Genomic DNA, 18,289 nt, shown 5'->3' with positions numbered 1-18,289 from the left:
ACCTGCCAAACTAACAAGTCTCTAGTGAGCATGTACAAACAGCAGTTCTTTGTCTTCAAAGGAATCTGGGAAGACTTTCACCGGGATAGCAAAAGGCACATACTGGACAAAGGCCACCTTGTGCCAAATTTCAAGTCTGTGCTCCAAAGTGTGGGGTACTGGAGTTGTTGAAAGACAAGATTATCAGAATTCTGTAAAAATAGGCCAAACAATGTGGTTCTTCCCTCCCCCCCCCCCCCCCCCCCCGCCTCACTTTTGGAAATGGCAGAACTGTTTTGGCTCTGATTTCCCAAGACAATTCGGTCTGAGACCGTTACCTGGCATGGAAAGTTTCAGTCCAGTTAGATTCTCTCAAAGTTACAAGACCCTGTTTCAGTTGCTTATAATGGGAAGTGTTAGCACCTCCTATTAAGGCTGCCCATCAGCCAGGCCTGTAGCTTACAATTTTATAAAAGAATGGAGGCAGGAAACCTCTCCTCTTCTAGACCCATTCACTTCTATTGTACAACGTGATAACAGAGAACACTCAGTCCTGCCGTGAGTGCTGGGGACTGGTCTAGATGACCTCTCGAGGTCCCTTCCAGGCCCATATTCTGTATTCTTGTAAAGAAAAGTGCTTGGTAAGCAGTACAGAAGCATAATTAATTCTGGGTGTACCTTAAGGATATTGCACGCATTTGACGTCTTTCTTTGACCTTTCTGTAACTTCATTAAGGAAGGCTAAATACAGGAATGAAGAAGAGGGAAAATATATTTGATCTGATCTTCTTGGCATAGAATCATAGAACTGGAAGGGACCTTGAGCAGTCCCCTGCACTCAAGGCTGCACTAAGAATTATCTAGACCATCCCTGACAGGTGTTTGTCCAACCTGCTCTTAAAAAATCCCCTATGATGGAGATTCCACATCCTCCCAGGGCAATTTATTCCAGTGCTTAACCACCCTGACAGTTAGGAAGTTTTTCCTAATGTCCAATCTAAACCTCCCTTGCTGCAATTTAAGCCCATTGCTTCTTGTCCTATCCTCAGAGGTTAAGAACAATTTTTCTCCCTCCTCCTTCTAACAACCTTTTTTTATGTACTTAAAAACTGTTACTATGTCCCCTCTCTGTCTTCTCTTCTCCAGACTAAACAAACCCAATTTTTTTCAATCTTCCCTCATAGGTCATGTTTTCTAGATCTTTAATCATTTTTGTTGCTCTTCTCTGGACTTTCTCCAATTTCTCCACATCTTTCCTGAAATGTGGTGCCCAGAACTGGACACAATACTCCAGTTGAGGCCTAATCAGCGCATAGCAGAGCGGAAGAATGACTTATCGTGTCTTACTTACAACACTCCTGCTAATACATCCCAGAATGATGTTTGCTTTTTTTTGTGACAGTGTTACAAGGTTGACTCATATTTACCTTGTGATCCACTGTGACCTCCCAGATCCCTTTCCACAGCACTTCTTCCTTGGCAGTCATTTCCCATTTTGTATGTGTGAGACTGACTGTTCCTTCCTAAGTGGAGTACTTTGCATTTGTCCTTATTGAATTTCATCCAATTTACTTCAGACCACTTCTCCAGTTTATCCAGATCATTTTGAATTTTAATCCTATCCTCCAAAGCACTTGCAACCCCTCTCAGCTTGGTATCATCTGCAAACTTTATAAGTGCATTCTCTATGCCATTATCTAAATCATTGATGAATATATTGAACAGAACTGGACCCAGAACTGATCCCTGTGGGACCCCACTCATTACGTCCTTCCAGCATGACTGTGAACCACTGATAACTGCTCTTTATGAGCTAAAGTCAAGTGAAAAATTCTCTGGGAACAGTTTTCCAACCAGTTATGCACCCACCTTATAGTAGCTCCATCTAGGTTGTATTTCCCTAGTTTGCTTATGAGAAGGTCATGTGAGACCGTATCAAAAGCTTTACTAAAGTCAAGATATACCACATCTACTGCTTCCCCCCCTTTCTACAAGGCCTGTCAAAGAAATCTATCAGGTTGGTTTGACAGGATTTGTTCTTGACAAATCCATGCTGACTGTTCTTTATCACCTTATTATCTTCTAGGTGTTTGCAAACTGATTGATTAATTATTTGTTCCATTATTTTTCCGGGTACAGAAGTTAAGCTGACTGGTCTGTAACTCCCTGGGTTGTCCTTATTTTCCTTTTTATAGATGGGCGCTATATTTGCCCTTTCCCAGTCTTGTGGAATCTCTCCCATCTTCCATGACTTTTCAAAGATAATTGCATGCATAATTGCATGTTCTACTTAGACACCAGAGCTAACCCTATCACCAGACCTTTCAAAAAGCTCATCAACCACAATCTAGGCCAGATCTTCAAAAGGTTTATGATTATCGATTTCAAAAGTTGGAAGCTGAGCTCCTTTTGAAAATATGGCCCCAAATGACTTAATCCTGGTCACACTGCAAGTTGGTCACATCATCAAGAATAGAACCATAACCACCTGGCTCTAATGACAGATGGTCAAAGGGGCTTGGGTGCCTAAAGATGCAGACAGGTCCCTAGGCAAATTAGTCACCCAGGCATTCCTGTAAACTCCACTCTAGGTGCCTGTTTGTATCTTCAGGTGTCTAAATGGATTGTTTTTTCCAGTGTGCATTACTTTGTATGTATCAACATTGAATTTCATCTGACATTTTGTTGCCCAATCACCCAGTTTTTGAGAGATCCTTTTGTAGCTCTTCGCAGTCTGCTTGGGACTTAACTATCTTGAGTAGCCTAGTACAAACCTCTGGAGGACACCACTATTTACCTCTCTCCATTCTGAAAACTGACCATTTATTCCTACCTGTTGTTTCCTATCTTTTAACCAGTTACCAGTCCATGAGAGAACCTTCCCTCTTGTCCTGTGGTAGCTTACTTTGCGTAAGAGCCTTTGGTGAGGGACCTTGTCCAAGGCTTTCTGAAAATCAAAGTACACTATATGCACTGGATTCCCCCTTGTCCACATGCTTGTTGACCCCTTCAAAGAATTCTAGTAGATTGGTGAGGCATGATTTCTCTTTACAAAAACCATGTTGACTCTTCCCCAACAAATTCTGTTCATCTATGTGTCTGACAATTCTGTTCTTTACTATAGTTTCAACTAGTTTGCCCTGTACTGAAGTCAGGTTTACCAGCCTGTAATTGCCATGATCACCTCTGGAGCCCTTTTTTAAAAATTGGTGTCACATTAGCTATCCTCCAGTCAGGGCCGGCTTTAGGCTGATTCAACCGATTCCCCTGAATCGGGCCCCACCCCTAAGAGGGCCCCATGCCCAAGCCCCAGTACGGCATACCGGCAAGACCCAGTGTGCCGTACTGGGGTGGCCCAGCTTCCCCAGGGGGCAATTTAAAGGGCCTGGGGCTCCCAGCAGGGCCTGGAGCCCCAGGCCCTTTAAATTGCCACCAGAGCCCCACTGCTGGAGCCCTGGGGTAGGGCTGCAGGGCTCTGGGGGCTATTTAAAAAGTCCGGGGCTCCCGTTGCTTCTACTGCCCCAGCCCTTTAAATAGCTGCTGGAGCCGCGCTGCTTCCCCAGGGCTCCTGTGGCTATTTAAAGAGCCGGGCGGTGGAAGCTGGGGAGCCCCGGGCCCTTTAAATAGCCCCTGGGCTGCTGCTGCTATCCTGGTGTGGGAGGGAGGAAGAGGGGGCACTTACCGTACAGGGTGGGCTGTACCCCCTGTATCCACACCCCCTGCCCTGCCCACACCAGCACCACCACCCCTGCCCTGCTGCTGCCTGCAGCCAGCCCTGCACCCCCTGCCCTGCCTCCAGCCAGCCCCATGTCCACTGGTGCCCTGCAGTTCCCAGGTCAGTAATCCTATACGCTCCAAGAAGCAGTCATTTAAGGTGTCAAGAAACTTTATCTCTGCACCCCATCCTGAGGTGACATGTACCCAGTCAATATGGGGATGAAATCCCCCATTATTATTATTGAGATTTTTTTATTTTAATAGCCTCTCTAATCTCGCTGAGCATTTCAGTCACTATCACCATCCTGGTCAGGTGATCGGTAATATATCCTTTATATAATCTTATTATTAAAGCATGGAATTACTATCCATAGAGATTCTATGGTACAATTTGGTTCATTTAAGATTTTTACTTCATTTGATTCTAGGCTTTCTTTCACATCTAGTGCCACTCCCCCACCAGCATGACCTGTTCTGTCCTTCTGATATATTTTGTACCCTGGTATTACTGTGTCCCATTGATTATCCTCATTCCACCAAGTGTCTGTGATGCCTATTATATCAATATTCTCATTTAAAATGGGACAGTCTAGTTCGCCTATCTTTTTATTTAGACTTCTAGCATTGGTATATAAGCACTTCGCAAACTTGTCACTTTTTAGCTGTCTATCATTACATGATGTAATTGAATGAGACTTTTTTCTTTTGACTGTTTCTCATCAGATTCTACCCGTATTTTATCATCTTCCGTTCTCTCCTCCTTACTAGGACATAGAGCATCTCCATTAATAGATCCTCCTCAAGGGATGTCGCTGTCTGAACCATGTGCTTAACCGCACGTGTCAGCTTTCCCCCAGCCCTTAGTTTAAAAACAGCTCTACAACCTTTTTAATTTTAAGTGCCAGCAATCTGGTTCCATTCTGGTTTAAGTGGAGCCCATCCTTCCTGTATAGGCTTCCACTTGCCCAAAAGTTTCCCCAGTTATAAATAAATCTAAACCTCTCCTCCCTATGCCATCATCTCATCCACGCATTGAGACCCTGCAGTTCTGCCTGTCTAACTGGAATTGGAAGGATTTCCGAGAATGCTACCATGGAGGTCCTGGACTTCAATATCTTACCTAGCAGCCTAAATTTGGCCTCCACGACCTCTCTCCTATCCCTCCCTATGTCATTGGTACGTACATGTACAATGACCGCTGGCTCCTCCGCAGCACTACACATAAGTCTATCTGGATGTCTCGAAAGTTTCGCTACCTTCGCACCAGGCAGGCAAGTCATCATGTGGTTCTCCCGGTCATCACAAGCCCAGCTATCTGTTTCTAATGATCGAATCACCCATTACTAATACCAGTCTCTTCCTAATACCTGGAGTTCCCTCCCCTGGAGAGGTATCCTCAGGGCGAGAGGATACCACAACATCATCTGGAAGGAGGGTCCCAACTAAGGGATTGTTTCCCTCTGCTCCAGTTGGATGGTCTCCTTCCCTGAGACTTTCATCCTCCTCAACAGCACAGAGGCTGTCAGATGCGGGGTGGGACCATTCTACTGTGTCCTGGAAAGTGGAAAGTCTCCTCTATGTACCTCTCTGTCTCCCTTAGCTCCTCCAGCTCTGCCACTCTGGTCTCCAAAGCCCGTACACAGTCTGTGAGGGCCAGGAGCTCCTTGCAATGAATTCACACATTCGCTACCTGCCCATAGGGCAGGTAATCATACATGCTGCATTGGGTGTAATAACCTGGATAACCCCCATTCTGTTGCTGGATTTCTGCCTGCATTCTCTTTTTACTCCCCAAACTCATTCCTTTGTTCTTTTGTTTTTATGAGGGGGGGTGTTTTTGGCTTTAAGTTTAAAGAATCGTAAGTGTATCCAGCCCCCACTCACACTCCCTGTATAAAATTCTTCAGTGGCTGTTGGGTCGCAGAGAAAACTAGTGCTCTGATGCTATCGTCTGGGGGGTAGAGCTCTTGCCCAGGAGGTGGAGGCCGCCTGGCTTCTGGTCCCTGATCCCATGAACATGCTCTGGAGTAGGGATTCGAACCCAGGTCCCTCCTTCTCAGGTAAGTGCTTAAACCACTGCTCCCATCCTCTTCTGTGAATGGTGCCTAAATTCCCTTGCCAGTTCAGCCTGAATAATCAAAATGTTTGCAGTGGTGTTTGTAGCTGTGTTAGTCTGGACAGAAGATCTAGACTCCCTCATAGATTTCCATAACTTCTAGAGTTTCATGGATGGGTGGTGGTGCTGGTGGTGGTTGAACACTCTTACCAGCATCAACTTCCTGGACACCATGATCAGCTTCAAGAATGGAACCTTACAGACAATTACGTACTGGAAACCCACCGATCACCACACTTACCTCCACAGATCCAGCAAGTACCTAAGGCACCCCCCCCCCCAAAGATTATCTACAGTCAGGCACTCAGATATCACAGAATTCGCTCCAAAGATAAAGTCCAGGACACACATCTTAACACACTTAAAATCACCTTCACCTAACAAGGACACTCCACCAGAGAAGTAAATCACATCATGGAAAAGGCTACCCAGCTATCCCAGGAGAACCTGCTTCAATACAGGAAAAAGAAACCCAGTGACCACACAGCTCCTGTTGTCACTTGCCACACTGCACGGGATTCCATAGAGGGTATCATCAAACAACTCACAACCCATATTTGATGGGGACCACATCCTGAAAGAAATCCTTCCCGAACCCCCTCGCCTGTTCTTCAAACAACCTGACCCAAACTCGCCAAGCTCCCCTGATACCAGGAACCACCAACTCAGTGGCACCAGGCCGTGCCAGAACAACATATGCAAAACCCTCTCCACTGCTACGATCACCAACACCCCCCACAATACACACTTCAAGATTCCTGGGTTCTACATTTGCCTATTGTCAGAGTGTGGGGGAGTCAGGGCCCTTCACTCTTCTCCCCTCCCACCCCCTGCAATTCACCGTGACTCTCAGCCAGCCACTAAAACAGGTTTATTAGACGACAGGAATACAATCTCAAGCAGGGCTTGTAGGTACAACCAAGATCCCTCATCCAGGTCCCTCTGGGGGGCAAGGATCTTAGACCCCAGCCCTGGGGTTCCCTGCCTCTTCCCAGCCAGTCCCAAACTGAAACCAAAAACCCGTCCAGCAGGCTCTCTCCCTTTGTCCAGCTTCCCGGGCAAAGGTGTCAACTCCCCACCCCCTTCCTGGCTCAGGTACCGTCCCTCACCTAAAGTCATCCCCTGCTCTCCCATCCCCCATGCAGACAGCCCCAGTAAAACTAAATGACATTCCCAAGTCAATCCACCCCCCTCCCTACTGCGTCACACCTATCACGTATGGTGTACCTCATCCAGTGCACTAAATGCCCCCATAACTGTGTGGGTGAAACCAGACCATCATTATTCTCTCAAATGAACTTACACAGAAAAATAATGCAAGAACTTCATATTACCTGTGGGCAAACACTTCTCAAAAAGCAATCACTCCATATATGATCTTTCAATATTTGTCCTCCAGGGAAACCTGCGGAACACCTTCAAAAGCTGAGCCTGGGAACTTCAATTCATAACTCTGCTAGGCCAGGTCAACACTAGGAAATCAGGTTGGTATAAGTCACTCGGGGGTGTGAAAAGTCCACCCCTCTGGTTTAGCTGCATCACTCAACCTAACACGTGGAGCAGACAACGCTATGTCGACAGGAGGGCTTTTCGCATGGACATAGCTACCACCTCTTGGGGAGGTGGAGTACCCACAGGATGGGAGAAGCTCCTGTCTGCATAGGTAGCGTCTTCACAAAAGTGCTACAGCTGTGCTGTTGCAGCATGTCAGCATAGACCTGTCCCTAGACACCAAAAGCCATGGACTTAACAGGGGCCCAGGTTTTATGGCTCATTACAACCATTTGTAGCACACCACACTTCCTGCTACCCTTAATTGCTCATTTCAAACCCTTTATGCATAACAATCTAACGGAATTGCCCACTTCGTTTCAAGTGACCGCCTCCCACATGTGTTACAAGTTGGGACAGATTGTTGAGCCAAAAGGGTATTTAGCTCAGACACTAGAAAATTAGGTTGGCATAACTACACCCCTCGGGTGTGAAAACTACACTGCTCAGGGAGGTGGATTTAAGATGACCTAAGGTCCCATGTAGACAGTGCTAGGTTGATGGAATAATTCTTCTGTAGACCTTGGCCATATTTACACTACACAATTGTCAACCTATGTTACATCGGCATACATCCGTCGCAGTCGTCATGTCACTTGTGGATGTGCACACTACGTTCCTTGTGTTTGGTGGTGGATACTTGTATCGATGCAGAGTGCATTGCACTGTGCAACTGCCACCATCCAGTGCAGGGTGTTTTGGGTAATTTTTTGCAATACCTCCATGGGGCCAAAATGAGTTGCTTAGTGGTGACTGGGCACATTGGGTCAAGTTCCCATAGTGCAGTGTTCTCCATCCGATAATTTCATCTGCATCAGATAATATTTTGGGCCTTCTTTTCAAAATCCCCTGCAAACCCACATGTCCCACCTCACTGTCCACCATCTCTGATAGAAGCATGGAGCCTACACAGCTCTGCACTGTTGTCATGAGTGTTGCAAGTACAGGGTCTGCGATTCTGTTGTATTTGTTACTCCTGGGGGAATTCTGCGCCCCCCCCAAAAAATTCTGCGCACAATATTGTAAAATTCTGCAACTTTTATTTGTCAAAATAACACTACATAATCACACCAGCTTCAATTATATTGAAATTTTTTTTCAAAATACTTGTCAGCAGGTATGTCTATCTGTAACAATACAGGAAAACAAAAATTCCCCCAGGAGTAGAGAGTTAAAGAACCCCTACGACAACCCAGTTCCTTCTTCTCTGCCCTTTCCCTCACAGGGCCCACCCATGGGGCCTCCCCCCAGCCAATACACCTGCCCCAGCCAAGCCCAGTATCGGGGCCTCCCCCCAGCCCAGACACCCATCCACCTACCCCTCAGAGTCCAAAGATCCAAAGGGAGAAAGCCTGATGCTTGATCCCAGGTTTGTGTGGCATTTCCTACATGCTGCCCTCTCCTTCCCTCTGGGCATGCCAGGAACTGCAGCTGACGGGAACTCTCCTGCTCCCTCCTCCTCCTCCTCCCCCAGCAGTGTCTTTTATAGGCTCTGCTGGGTCCAGCGACCCTTGGTGGTGGCCATCAGCATTGCAGCCCATTTCTGTAGAGGAAAGGAAATTCTGCATGCACAACATTAATTTCTGCAAAATTCTGTATTGCCCGGGAGTAATTTACAGAGCCACAAGAGGAGCTGCAAGGAACACGAAGATTCCTTGAAGACAGTTTGCTGTGGGAACTAGAAAGAAATAATTCAAGCTTGCTGGTGGCATTGATAGAGCAGCTGGAGATGGTGAAGCGCAGTTTTTGGAGCAGAGAAATAAACACTGACTGGTGGAATCACATCATAATGCAGGTTCAGGATGATGAGCAATGTCTGCAGAACTTTGGATGTGCAAGGCCACATTCCTGGATCCGTGTGCTGAAACTCACCTCACTCCATTGGTCCAGGAACACCAAAATGAGAGCCATGCTAACAGTTGAGAAGCAAGTGGCAATTGCACTATGAAAACTTGCAGTGCCAGATAGCTAGCGGTCAGTCAGGAATCAATTTGGAGTTGGGAAGTCCACCATGGAGGCTGTTGTGATTAATGGCCATGCACACTTCCTTGACCTCCTGCTATGCAGGACTGTGACTCTGGGCAATGTGCAGGACATAATGTATGGTTTTGCAGCAATGGGCTTCCTGAACTGCAGTGGGACGATAGCTGACACGCACATCCCTATTTTAACACCCTCCGCAGACTATATCAATAGAAAGGGCTACTTTTCTATGGTAAGGTAGAAGCAGTGGTTGATGTCGGTAAAGCGTACCTGGTGATTCATGTGGGCCGGTCAGGGAAGGTGCATGAGCATGAATTTTGAAGAACATCGGGCTGTTCAGAAAGCAGGGGCTTTCTTTCCTGACCAGCGGATTACCATCGAGAATGCTGACATGCCAATAGTGATCCTGGGAGACCCAGCCTATCCCTTGCTCCCCTGGCTCATGAAATTGTAAACTGGCCACCTTGACAGCATGAAGGAGTTTTTCGCCTTCGGGCTCAGCAGGTGCAGACTGACCACTGAATGTGCCTTTGGTGATTTGAAGGGTCGCTGGTGGTGGTTTTTACTTACGAGATTGGACCTCAGTGGGGGAAAAAAATCCCAGTGGTTATAGCTGCTGGCAGTGTCTTGCATAATATCTGTGAAGCAAAGGGGGAAAACTTGCTGCAAGGGTGGAGGTGGAGTGGATCTCTGCTGAATTTGAATAGCCAAATACAAGGGCTCTTAGAAGAGCTTAGCATGGAATGTGATGGTTCAATTAAGCTTTGAAAGAACATTTTAATAGTGAGCCAGAGGGGGTGTGGTGTTGTAGTGTGCTCTACATGGCCTTGCTCTTTTCCAGCCTGGTATGATTCTTGTCGTGATTGCTGTCTATGTAGGAATAGAACATTGCCAATGCACCTATTCGAACTGCCTGTGCACAATGTTATGGGGTCTCTGACAAAATGAAGTAACTGGAAATTTGTTCATGTCAGACCTGCTCAGCATGAGGCAGCGTATGTTGCGAACTAACAATGATGAATCTTGATCCAAAAATAGAATTTTATTCAGTAACCTGAACCAGGCAATTAAAAAAAACATTTAAAACTTAATTTATTAAGGGAACAGAATTTATGAAGGGGAAAGAACACACATTTCCATTTCAGGTACACCTACACCAACAGCATCTTTCACAGGTGTGTGTGTGTGTGTGTGTGTGTGTGTGCGCTACTGTAGTTTCCACTCCATGCATCTGATGAAGTGAGTTCTAGCCCACGAAAGCTTATGCCCAAATAAAATTGTTAGTCTCTAAGGTGCCACAAGGACTCCTCATTGTTTTTGCTGATACAGACTAACACGGCTACCCCTCTGAAACCTGTCAGCCACGGTGAGTTTGGCCCTTGGGGTGGGGGGAGGGAGAGGACGTGTATAGGGGACTGAATACTAGCACTGTTTTCCATAGACAGTGGTGACTTTAGCTGATACCCTCAGGAGTGAGTTAATGGGCAGAGAGCACAGCTACTCCTGGTGTCCTGATGCTGCCCTGGCCCATATGCTGCTAGCCTGCTGAAGTAATCACTGAGTGGTGTGAGAAAGTGCCCTCCTGCGGCAGAGGAAATAAGGCAACCTGTGATGCTGTGTGATTAAATATGTCCATCTAAATTGTTGATATTGCCACGGTCATACAATTGCAACAAATCTTCTACAGACCATGTCATGGACCTAAACTAGGGAAATGCAACCTAGATGGCGCTACTATAAGGTGGGTGCAAAACTGGTTGGAAAACCGTTCCCAGAGTAGTTATCAGTGGTTCAGTCATGCTGGAAGGACATAACGAGTGGGGTCCTGCAGGGATTGGCTCTGAGTCCGGTTCTGTTCAATATCTTCATCAATGATTTTGATAATGGCATAGAGAGTACACTTATAAAGTTTGTGGATGATACCAAGCTGGGAGGGGTTGCAAGTGCTTTGGAGGATAGAATTATAATTCAAAATGACCTGGACAAACTGGAGAAATGGTCTGAAGTAAATAGGATGAAATTCAATAAGGACAAATGCAAAGTACTCCACTTAGGAATTAACAATCAGTTGCACACATACAAAATGGGAAATGACTGCCAAGGAAGGAGTGCTGTGGAAAGGGATCTGGGAGGTCATAGTGGATCACAAGGTAAATATGAGTCAACCTTGTAATGCTGTTGCAAAAAAAGCAATCATTCTGGGATGTATTAGCAGGAGTGTTGTAAGCAAGACACAAGAAGTAATTCTTCTGCTCTACTCCGCGCTGATATGGCCTCAGCTGGGGTATTGTCCAGTTGTGGGTGCCATGTATCAGGAAGGATGTGAACAAATTGGAGAGAGTCTGGAGAAGAATGACAAAAATGATTAAAGGTCTAGAAAACATGACCTCTGAGGGAAAATTTAAAAAATTAGGTTTGTTTAGTCTGGAAAAGAGAAGATTGAGAGGAGACATAACAGTTTTCAAGTACATAAAAGGTTGTTACAAGGGGAAGGGAGAAAAATTCTTGTTCTTAACCTCTGAGGATAAGACAAGAAGCAATGGGCTTAAATTGCAGCAAGGGAGGTTTAGGTTAGACATTGGGAAAAACTTCCTAACTGTCAGGGTGGTTAAGCCCTGGAATAAAAATCCCCAATGATGGAGATTCCACAACCTCCCTAGGCAATTTAAGAGCAGGTTAGACAAATACCTGTCCGGGATGGTCTAGATAATACTTAATCCTGCCATAAGTGCAAGGGACTGAACTAGATGACCTCTCAGTCCTTTCCAGTTCTATGATTCTATGAAAGGTGCAAATGGAAAAATTATGATTATTCTGTTTAGATGCCTGTATCATCTTTGTATCTGAAGTTATGGATATTGGCTATGTAGTGGCATCATACCTGGGTTGTATTCCTGGCTAATGCCCACCAAGTAAAATTTACATTGAGACTAGACCGCTGTGTGTTGATGGACCATCCAGGACACTTAGTTCTCACAATGGGCCATAGAAGAAACTCATTCTGCCCAGATAGTTCTTCCTGTGGACACCTCGGCAAGAATATGGGTAATGGCTGCCCATGTGAGTCAAACTATGTAAGAGCATGTGCTATGCTCATGTGACCTAGGACTCCATCTTGAGCCAGTGACTTCCTACAGACTGAACTGTGAGCTTTGTTTGAAACAGTAAATTTCCAGGAACATGGCAAAGGATATAAAAGACCCCCGAGTTCACCATTTTGCCTCTTTCCTGCCCTGAGATCTGGACTGTGGATTTACAACCAAAAGGAGCATTTTGAACTATGTGTAAGCGGGGGAATGGTCCCGCTATTGTGGGGAACTTTCCTGACTTCTGCACTACCCCAGTGAAGTGGGCTAGCGAAAGGATCTGAGTCCCCGCTCCCACTTCCTTTACCCAGAGGCCTCCCTGCCCTTGAGGGCTCCCCTTCCACTCTCCTGTCTGGCTGAGTCCTCGTAACCCCAACAAGGCTGGGCCCAGGATTCCTGGGGGGCTCGACCCCCAACCCTGCTGTGGTCACCTAGGACAGGGGCTAGGGTGTCCCCACTCCGGGGTACTTTCTTTACACTGGGCACCTCCCTGACCCACTGATTATTCCATACAATTTAAAGCAAATACAAGTTGTTTAATTAACAATTAATCTAAAGAAAAGAACAAGGAAAAATGGGAAAGGTTAAAGGAAAACACATCACCCTGCTCTGTGGCAGGGAACATCACAACCAGTGTCTCTGGAATGTCAGGGCAGGTCACAGTCTGCTTCTTGTAGGTCCCAGGCCTCCTTCTCAGGCCCAGGCTGTGCTGCAGAGACACTGCGGGTTGGACACTTGCAAGGGTGGTGGCCACACACCTCCGGGCTTTGAGTGGTGGGACCCTTCTTCCCAGCGTCAGCCCCCCGTAGGGTTAAGGTCCCCCTCCCGGTCTGGCCTGCAAGGGCCCTTGTCTGGGGGTGTCTTTCTGTGCTGGGCCCTTTGCCCAGGTTCCCCCTTGGCTGGCCCCACTTGCTCACCACACCTGGCTCTGTGGCTGCAGCTCTGCTCCCAGCACAGGATCTGCTCTCCCTGGGCTGTGTCTCTGGCTCTGTGGCTGCAGCTCCGCTCCCAGCACAGGATCTGCTCTCCCTGGGCTGCGTCTCTGGCTTTGCGGCTGCACCTCTGCTCCCAGCACAGGATCTGCTCTCCCTGGGCTGCGTCTCTGGCTCTGGATCTGGCACGGTTCTGCTCTCCAGCTCAGCTTGGGCCCCTGCTCTCTCCTTAGCTCGGCCCCACTCAGTCTGACTCAGGCCATTCCAGTTCACACGGAGGACGGGACCCCCTCTGGCCTCCTGACTCCCTGATTAGCCTGCCCGCCCTGTCAATCAGGCTGATCTGGAGCATTGGCCTCTCCCCATGGTTCCTGGGGACTGTCAGTCTCAGGCTCCTGATTTGCCCTCGACCCTTCCCCTTTTAGTGCTGGGAGCTAGCCAACCAAAACACCCCCACTGAATGTTAGTAAGGGGGCAACAGTCCCCTTACATATGGACTGAGGAGCTTCCAATCTTTTGGAAGCAACCAGAGCGACTTTACTGTCCAACCAATCTCGACCATCACTGCTACAAACCTGAAACAAGGACTTTGCAATTATTTGTATGTATATGATCTATTAACTGTTGTTAACTTTTTTTTCTTTATTAAACCTTAAGTAAAAACTAAATGATTGGAAACTGTGTGATTATTGGGTAAGATCTGAATTCTATATTGACCTGCTCTGTGGCTGATGTCTTGGGGTTTAGAAGACCCCAATGTTTGATTAAATTTGTTTTCAATAACCACTCATCAGAGAGTCTAGGGTCTGGATGGTGAGACAGGCTGGGAAGCCTAAGGAAACTGCTGCATCTTTGGCTGCCTGTTAACCAGTGTGGTGAGACAGACGTTCACTTTTTTGTTAGTGGCTTGGTATAATCTAATGAGAGAATAATCACTCGTTTGGGGTGAGCTTGTCCTATTTCTCAGCCGTTTGTCCTGAATTTGGCATCTTCAGCTGTGACCCACTGAGGCAGTGACTCAGCCCTCCTCAGAAACCTTCAGCAGAGGATTGCAGAGCACCGCCATGAAAGTTTCATCAAGATCTCTATGGCGGATTCACAGGACATCCCGCTGCACTAACTCTAGCGGGGAATGAAAAGCCGATAGCAACTCCACCTCTTGCTCGTTTCACTACCTCTTCTAGCACAAGTCTAAAAGAGTAAATCAACAGATGTCCTGCTACTTTGCGGGTTCCAACCCTGTAACGTCAAAGCAAACTGCATACTCACCAGAGGCACCTTCCCCTGCATCAGGCTTGCTAGGCTCAACTGGCTGGCCTCTGGTGGAGTCGAAAACATGTCCTGGCTTGCTGCACTACTGGATCCCTGGTTATTTGTCCCCCCTACTCCTCCTCCTCCTCGCTGTTCACGGCAGGGGGCTGTGATTCTAGTTCCTCTGAAGTAATCACAGGGCTCTTGGGGGTGATGGTGGGGTCTCTCCGAAGATGGCTTGCAGCTCTTTGTAAAACCAACAGGATTGTGGCTCTGCACCCAATCGGTTGTTGGCCTCCCTGGCTTTCTGGTCCACCTATTGCAGCTCATTGACTTTCATGTGGCACTGCTGCTCCCTGGGGGAGTCTTTCTTCGGCATCCCCCTGAGCAATCTGCTCCTAGATGTCCACGTTTCTAGAGCTGGGTCTGCAAACCCTCTTCTCCCCACAGGCCCAGGAGATCCAATACCTCCTGTGTACTCCAGATAGGAGCATGTCTGCAGCATGTAGTTGGCATGGTCAGCTGGGCAGACACACACACACACACACACACACACACACACACACACACACACACACACACACACACACACGAGATGCTAGGTGTACTCACCAAGCCAGGCAACCATGAAAAGGAAATTCAAAAATTCTCAGCGCTCTAGTAGAGGGGAGGGGCAGTTCGTGTCCAGACTCCTGGGCAGTGGAGTTCACAACAGTGACCAGAGCCATCAGGATGGGGCATGGGGGACACTTCCTCAAGGCCAGTAACAGTCGGCATAAGTAATGCCATGTCTATGCTATCACTGCGTCATTTTAATTACGTAGACCATGACACTCTGCTGCATGGGGAGGTGGTGGTGTTACATTTGTGTAGTGGGGCATTGACACTGGCAGGAGTGAAATTTTAAGTGTAGTGTAAATCGGGCCCTAGCTAGCCATCCGCTGCATCTACACTGAAGCACTATAGCAGTTTTGCTGCACCGGTGTAGTGTTTCTAGTGTAGACAAGCCCTCTGTTTCTCTCCCCAGACCTGGGGAAAAGTGTGTGTCCCTTCTACCAGCAGAAGTTGGTCCAGTAAAAAATATTACTTGACCCACCTTGTCTCCAATCAAAATGTGCCTGTTTGATAATGTTGTAAACTTTCTTCTTTTCAAATTAAAAAAAAAATCATTTTGGCTGAAACAGTTTGGCAAAATTAACCCAAATGTGTTGACCCAAATCAGCATTTTTGGGGCAAAAAAGTTTACACTGAGAGATGTCACCGGCTGTATTGGTGGTTTGGTTTAGTTCTCTATAAGGCCTGTATTTGCCCTGATAACCATGGCTGTGAAGTCCATAGGACCATGTGGTGGGATTGTAATAAACTCCTTTCGTGTGGCTGTTCCAGTGCATAGAAATAGCTGGACCAAGTGCTGGGGGCTAGCCAGGATCTGGGGAGATCTAGGGTCAGTTTCCAACTTGGCCACAGGCTTCCTGTGTGACTTTTAAAAAGGAGGCGCTTGGGAACTATAGACCAGTCAGCCTGACCTTGATACCTGGGAAGCTCCTAGAACAACATATAAAACATTCAGTTTACAAATAGCCGGATGAGTGAGTCCTCATGTATTTATTGAGAACAAAACATGCTGTTTTTAAAATTAAATAGGCAGCTAGTATTGGTTTTAAAATTATTATAAAGAACAAGTTTAAGCTTTGTTGTAACGTGCGTTGTTTGCCTGGACTGCTCAAGACCTGAATGCTTGTGTAGGAGGAACTCTTTGAGTTGGCTTCTTAATTACCTTCATGCTGTTTCACATCTGATACTCCTTGATGAAACATAGGAGCCTTGTCTTATAACAGGCTTATTCAAAGTGATACAAGCTACAAAAGTGAGATCTTGGAAGAGTGTTGCCATTTTCATAATGTAATAAAAATACTATAATGATTAATAATTAATAATAAATTGTGTATAATAAGCATGTCACAAAACCAACATTTTTTATTTGCAAGATCACTGCTTTGATAATTTAAACTCAGGTAAAGGAGAAAATCCCTGGAAATATTCATTTTTAGGAGGGGGTTTGTGAGACTTGACATTTTAGTGAAAGGGGTTCACAGATTGTTAAAGTTTGGGAACCACTGCTATAGAGCTAATCATTTAAAAAAAAAAAAAAAAAAAAAAAAAAAAAAAAACTTAACTGAGGTCTCTGACTTGACATATTGTGGCAATGAGTTCCACAGGTTAACGCAGCTCTCTGTGCTTGTGCTTGAGCCAGAATTTGATGGTGGTGGTGTGGGGCGGATACCCATAATGCTCACTGTTTGTGTCAGTAATTGTGGAGTATACGCAGGGTCTCCTCTGTCAGAAAACGGGTGCACCTGGCCAGATAGTCTGCTCCGCAAAGGCACGGCTTGCTGAGGGACCCTGCTGCAGGAAGGAGTACCGTGGGTGACTGCGTAAAGAGGAGAATGCTCTCCCCAGGCTGCTGCTGAGAAAAGAGCGTTGAGTTTGATAGACTGGAAACTTACCAGTTTCCCAGCCCAGTTTAATGATTAACTGGTGTATCCCTCGGACTGCAGGGGAGAGCTCTGGGCCATGTTGGGAAGGAGTGGTCCATGCTTGCTCCTGAAACTCCTCATCCATGAACAGATGCTATCATTCCCCCCGCCTGAGCCCCGCTGCTGAGGCTGCCGCACGGCTTGCTAGTTTCTGTGGACACACCCCATGGATCACAGATCCTGCTGTGCAGCCGCTGAGGCTGAGCCCAGCAGCTGCTCGCTTGGCTGATGTTGAGTGACCTTGCCGAGGCTTGGTCTGGGGTTGGTGAGATGTAGCAGGGTGTGCGCTCTCCGGGTGGAGAGGGAAGCTCGGGCTGACTGGCCGTGGACTCAGTCAGTGATCTTGGAGCCTCCAAGGGTTAATGTGGGCTGGGAATACTTTGTTGGGACACTAGGTATTTATAAAGCACTCGCTGCCCTTATTGGCAGACTCTGTGTGAGCCTAGAACTCGCCCCTGTGATTATTAGCAGGGTCCGAACTGCCCTTAGCCATAGTGTCTCTTCTTTCGTGCTGGTCGTAGCCTATAGCAGCACTGTAGAGGTTTACGAATGGCCTCGGTCAATGTGATCAATATACCTACGAGTAAGTACAGTCACGTGAATTGTGACATGTAGCAACCTGCTGTATCCTTGTGCAGTAACTGGTCTATGAGCACATAGACAAACAGTGTGTGATTGTGAAAATGCCAGTGATGCCAGACACGGGTACTTGAGCTGGGGTTGCCAGCCCTCTAGGATTGTCCTGGAGTATCCAGGAATTAAAGATTAATCTTTAAAGATGAATGTCATGTGATGAAATCTCCAGGAATACGTCCAACCAAAATTGGCAACCCTAACTTGAGCTGCAGGCTTGACGCATAACCTGATCCGTTAGAGGCCTGGCAGGAAAGTTCACTGTTGGTGCTCTGCAGTGGGTGTGTTGTGGGGGTGTGTATCTTCTGTTTACTCTGCAGCATCAGGCCCTGTACCTGGCCTTACTCAGTTCTGGAGATGGCAGACCAGAGCTGATGGGCCAGTGGCTTGAGTTGCAGTGGCCTGTGGAGCTGGGTGAATTGTTTATTGCCTGAAAAATGCACTTTCGGTGGACTCAGAACAATTTGTGAATGTGACATGTTTGCCAAAAGTGTTGTCAAGGAA

General features: G+C 46.9%; 2 protein-coding genes across 3 annotated transcripts in view; one reads left to right on the top strand and one right to left on the bottom strand.

Annotated features, from left to right (window-relative positions):
- The window catches only part of LOC135977338 (rho GTPase-activating protein gacV-like), a 954,030-nt gene that overhangs the window by 648,731 nt on the left and 287,010 nt on the right, over positions 1 to 18,289 (bottom strand). The window lies entirely within an intron of this gene.
- Positions 1 to 18,289, top strand: part of WNT9B (Wnt family member 9B) — a 54,546-nt gene that overhangs the window by 18,443 nt on the left and 17,814 nt on the right. The window lies entirely within an intron of this gene.

Source organism: Chrysemys picta, chromosome 24 (assembly GCF_011386835.1).
Source record: "Chrysemys picta bellii isolate R12L10 chromosome 24, ASM1138683v2, whole genome shotgun sequence".
NCBI classification, from domain to species: Eukaryota; Metazoa; Chordata; order Testudines; family Emydidae; genus Chrysemys; species Chrysemys picta.
The sequence above is the reverse complement of the archived record's forward strand: the minus strand, read 5'-3'. Positions and strand labels throughout refer to the sequence as shown.